Genomic DNA, 5,345 nt, shown 5'->3' on the forward strand with positions numbered 1-5,345 from the left:
TTGTCGCCGACTCCTTCGGCCCTCCTCGACTACGTTGTCGCCAACTCCTTCGGCCACCTCCTCGGCCACCTTATCGCCAACTCGTTCGACCCTCCTCGACCACGTTGTCGCCAACTCCTTCGGCCACCTCCTCAGCCACCTTATCGCTGACTCGTTTGACCCTCCTTGACCACGTTATCGTCATCTCCATCTTTAGTTCCTGCATTTTGGCATAAACCTGGACCTTTTCACTAAAGCTCTCTTGTGCTTTTCCCCCTTTCTTGAACGCCAAACTAAACTATCCATGTACTTGGATAGCTGTGGACACATCGCTCCATTTCTTTGTTTTTCTTCCTTTCGAGCCAGAATTTGAAAGTATTTTGGGGAACTTAGCTCTTGGTCACGCTACTACCTTGAAGTTACCAATTAGCCTAGATGTTAAGTCCATTAGTTTGTTGTTGCATATCGTTATATGAAAATAGAGCTGCTTACAGTACAGACCAGCACACACTGCTTTTCCACCTTAAGATAATAATATGACAGCAGCATTTCTGAGAAAGTGAACTGTTCTGTTTAGGAAAAAGCAGCTTCAGTCAGTTTTGACAACTTAAAGCTTTTGTGTTTAAATAAAAAAAAGTCCTTGTAGATTTAAAGGCTTTAAAGGCCTTGTGTTTTTACATAGATAAGACCGACTTCTCACAGGGACAATTATACACAGCATTGTACTCACGTTGGAAGCCAAAGAGCATAAAATCATCAACAACAAAAGACAAGATCTGACAATCAACTGTGGAAGATCATGGAGAGGATACATAGATAAGACCGACTTCTCACAGGGACAATTATACACAGCATTGTACTCACGTTGGAAGCCAAAGAGCATAAAATCATCAACAACAATAGACAAGATCTGACAATCAACCGTAGAAGATCATGGAGAGGAAACACAAAAACATCAGTCCATCATCTTAATTAAAGTGAAATAATGAACGTTAGATGGAGAGAAACAGGAGGAAACCACAAACACGTTGATGCACAGTGAGACAGCTGGTTTGTTCCAGGCTCCACAGCCTCGTCTCACACTTTAGCTATTGATGTGTTCAGAGGGGATTTATTCAGTTTGCTGTTCTAAACCCTCCACAGAGCATGAAAGCGCACGGCACTGCACGCCAAACTAAATGGGCTTTAGAGAGAGTAGGCTCGTCCACACAGAGACAGGAGCTCACACACACAGGGTCACATGATCAATTACTTACAAGCAACAGTGCTGCTTCATTCTTTAAAATGTAGTGAAGTCAGAGGTAAATCCTTTTTACTTCACTACATTTATTAGATGGTTTAGTTACTCTTCAGAATTAAGCTACAAAAGCCTTTATTAATCTTCTGTGGAAATTCCCCAGATACCCCACACTAATTCAGACTTAAAGCATATAAAATGACCTCTACCTTTATCAGATGTAACATTAAATATTGTGCTTTGTGCAGCAGCTAAGTGGCACAGGAAAGACAGCGACAACCAGGAAACTCAAGGCCAAAGCAATCAGTCAAGAAAATCAAATGGAAAAGACGCTGGCTTTTATAAAAGGACAAGGCGTATCCCAAAATGCACCATGACCTACATCAGGACAGACAAGCTGCTCTGACTTGAACATCACTGAAAATCCATGGGGAGATCTTTAACATGCTGTGTGCAAGACAGCCTCAAATAATGTCAGAATCTGAAGTGATCTGCAGGAAGAAGGGCACGGCTAAAACACTGCCACTGAACATGCACTGTTCCAGGCAGTAACTGACATTTCCTATCAGACCATAATTGGCAGTATACACAAACAGGAGACAAGGCTGATTAAATGCATTTGCATGTAGATTGCTATGGCTGTCACTGCAATGAAAAAACAACTGTGACTTCACAATGTCATCAAATCTTATAGCTTTAAAATCCTCTAAGCAGTTTTTTGGCATCAAGCCTTCAAATTCAGACATATTTCCTTAACCTGGTCTTTCTAGATCGCACCTCATCTTCCCTTATTTCTGTAGCAACACGCACATGCCAGCACCAAGCATTCATAAACACACTAAAGCTCAAATTTGATCAAAATTAGGACTTAAAAGACTTCAAACTAGCAAGCAAGTCTGATTTGATGAAGCTAATTTGATGAAGAATTCAGGAAATCACATTTGGTTATATTTTCAGTTCACTTTACAATTCTGTGGCACTTGATTATGAAACTTGTAACAGATGCTGTTACAGACATGACAAGGTATCTATAAAACTTATTTCCATAGTTTCCAGAAATCCTCTGTTGACACGTACGACCCCTATTGGCTGTGGGGACACCCTGACCTTATCTCTGGTGCCACCATCAGGCCACAGGTCTATCTGGACACAAGACATCAGGAAGTTTTATCAAGCACATTCATGTTTGTCAGAGGATAATGACTCTGCACACGGAAAAACGTTCTGAGCACATACCATAAATACCTTTCCTTTAGCATCACCCTTGTACTGGTAAGGCTTTAAACACCTAAATCACCAGTGTACTGTTTACTGCAAGTAATGTGTTGAAGTGTGACCATCAGCTTGTGAGTCAGAAACGGTGATCGTTTAAAGTAGCAGAATCAAAAACCTCTGTCTTACATAGAATACAGTGACAGTGGGTTTTACAGACAGTACTGCAGCCTGCAAACATCCCGCACAAATCAAGTCAATATAATGTTTTAATATCTGGAAATGAGCTGATCTTCCTTCTAAATCTTCCTCATTAATAACATGTCCATGGTTAGTCTCATAATTTACAGCAGAAGAGATCTGTGTTAGAACTGTCCACAGACAAGAGTCTCTCACAAAGTGTCTACCAGGCAGGAGCGAACCGCAGAAGCCATTTGGAGCAGACAGCTCCATCAATCAACAAACTCATTTTACAGCCTGTGTGATCTTGAGCAATTTGTCTGAGACCCCAGAGACCCCCAAATTTAACTGTGTTTAAAATGCATCAGGCTCAGTCTGAGTGTTAATGTCTGTCAGGGCTGGACATTGAAAAACAACAACTGTTCCTCAGCCAAACCAGTCGCCCATCTGGTGAAGGACGACTGCGAGCAGACAAACCCCAAACGGAACAGAAGGAGCAGCGGCTCTGACGAATGTGCCCACGCTACACCTGTCAATCAACTGCCGTTAATTAATCCCATGTTTAAACACATGTTGAAATTCCACAACATGCCGCTTTTAGACTAATACATCTCCAGATTCACCTGCAGGAAACGAGGCTGCAGCGCGTCTGTAGCTAACCCTAACCCTCCCACTCCAGGGACTGCACATGAACACGCTACGAGTTTTGGTCTTGTTGAGGGTCGACTGTCCAGTTTGTGCAGGAAGACCAAGTTTATCCTGGCCGTCGGGATCTGTGCCGGGCACGCCTCTGCTCCTGCTGAGTGCTGGTGTGATGCTGCACCTGCTTTCCATCTTATTCCATTAAAACAGTGACATTATGTGCTTTTTAAAATAGCATGACTTTATTTCCAGTGTTCTGTCAAAGGTTACGACACTGGTTTTGGACTTTTCATTGAACTTGTTGTTTTGGGAGGGGAACAAAAACAATTCAGTAACCTTCACACCACCTTCAGCAACTGTCCATCTTGGAAGATGGAGGTTCCCCATCAACAACAACAACTGATGACAAAAGCAGCTGGACACAAACGTTTTACAGTGACTGACCTGAGTAGGACATGAGAGTGATCCTCAAACTGTTCCTCAATTTAAAAAAAATCCCCAGAAGAAAAGGAAACCGTGAACACACCACTGTCACCAGCTTGGCAGCAGAGTAACACACTAAGTGCTAAATATGCTGAAATGATACACAACTCCAGTTGTACAGTAGTAAGGCCAGTGGATTTCTCAGGCTATAGGTTCTTGTTCACAGCAGATCACCAGTAACTGTATTTGGACCAGTACCACAGCATCTGGCCCTGTGGAGGTCGGGCAGGGAGTCAGAGGGCTCAGCATAAAGGATGTATGAGAGCATCCTTAACATCAGTGCATACAGTACGTGCTTACTGGTATTTTGCCAGTATTCCTGTAGCCCACTTGACACCAGACTTTAACCTTTTTTACTGGCTTGCATGAGATTAACTTGAGATCTTTGGGAGTTCTTTAAATCTCTACACTGGTTGTGCATCAATAGGACACTGAGCTCACCTTGACTCCTGAGTCACAGCTTGTGGACTGCTGACACTTCTGGCTTTCGGGACGCTCTCTCTCTCTCTCTCTCCAACCTTTCCTGTATGCACAAGAGAAGTTTCAGAACATTGGCGTGGTGTCACCTACCACCACATCACTCTGTGGAAACGTTCTCCTCCCATCTGCAAGTCAGCCCAGTCCGCGCTAAACCGGTTCACTCCACACATAAGCCAAACTCGGTGACTGAGACACACGTGCCATTCGCGTCCTCGGCCACCCGCCTTTCCCTCTTTACTTGGTTGTCCGTTTCTTATTGTTCCCGCTTCACGTTAAACGTAGAAAACAGCCGACACGGTGATTAGCCTCGTCGGGATCACCTGAGCACAGGTGTGGGCTGAACCACATGCGCCTTCCTGGATGTGTAATCATCTCATTGTTAGACTTTCCATTTTCACCCTAGACGTGTTTCATGTCTATTTTCTTTTCCATTAATCTGAAGGACCAATGAATCTCTTTAATTTAACTTTCATTTTGTCCTGTCTCTGGGAACTTTGGGGGGCTTAAGAGCGAGTGTACTGCAGTAGAATCGCACGCACAGATCATCGTGCAGGAAGAAGAACTTATGGGTAATGCAACCTAACAGTCGAATAATTGTGAATAAATTGAATGTGATGTGATGTTGAGTGATGAGTTAAACATTTCAGGAGCCCCAGTGGAGGAAGTTGGACCTCAGCATGTCTAAAATTAAATTATTAGTCGTTGTCTTCTGCCATAATCATTTTGCTCTTCTTTTTCAAAGTAAGGAAAGATTGTGTTAAAAAGAAAATCCTTTCCTTGCCAGCTGATCCTCAGCTCAGATAAAGACTGAGAGGTCTGACTGAAGTGCAACAGGCTTAAACTGATGACAGCCTCGGTAAATACAAGCACAGACTGCGCTGGTGCTCAGTGCGTGTGTGCCATGAAAACGATCACCGATTATTTCTTGGAGCACTGGCTGCTGACACGCTTTCATTGTCGACGTGTCTCATGCGTCTTGTTAGACTCATTCAGCATCGAAAGATCAAGTAATCCGACCTTTGTCAGAGTCCTGAGAGCCAGATGTCAGCAGCTGGCTCTGATAAACAGGCTGTCAGCAACGCTGCGCTCATTTCATAACGTTAGGCAATAAATCTGTGCTTTCTTGACACTT

At 43.4% G+C, this 5,345-nt stretch overlaps 1 long non-coding RNA gene across 1 annotated transcript in view; it reads right to left on the bottom strand.

The window, feature by feature from the left end:
- The window catches only part of LOC109963817 (uncharacterized), a 28,507-nt gene extending 24,267 nt beyond the window's left edge, over positions 1 to 4,240 (bottom strand). Inside the window, exon 1 of the long non-coding RNA XR_002275445.1 lies at positions 4,175 to 4,240. This is a non-coding gene — a long non-coding RNA (uncharacterized LOC109963817). The remainder of the gene's footprint in view (positions 1 to 4,174) is intronic.
- Between the last annotated feature and the right edge of the window lie 1,105 nt (positions 4,241 to 5,345).

The sequence above is a fragment of the Monopterus albus genome, unplaced genomic scaffold (genome assembly GCF_001952655.1).
Source record: "Monopterus albus unplaced genomic scaffold, M_albus_1.0 scaffold80.1, whole genome shotgun sequence".
NCBI classification, from domain to species: Eukaryota; Metazoa; Chordata; class Actinopteri; order Synbranchiformes; family Synbranchidae; genus Monopterus; species Monopterus albus.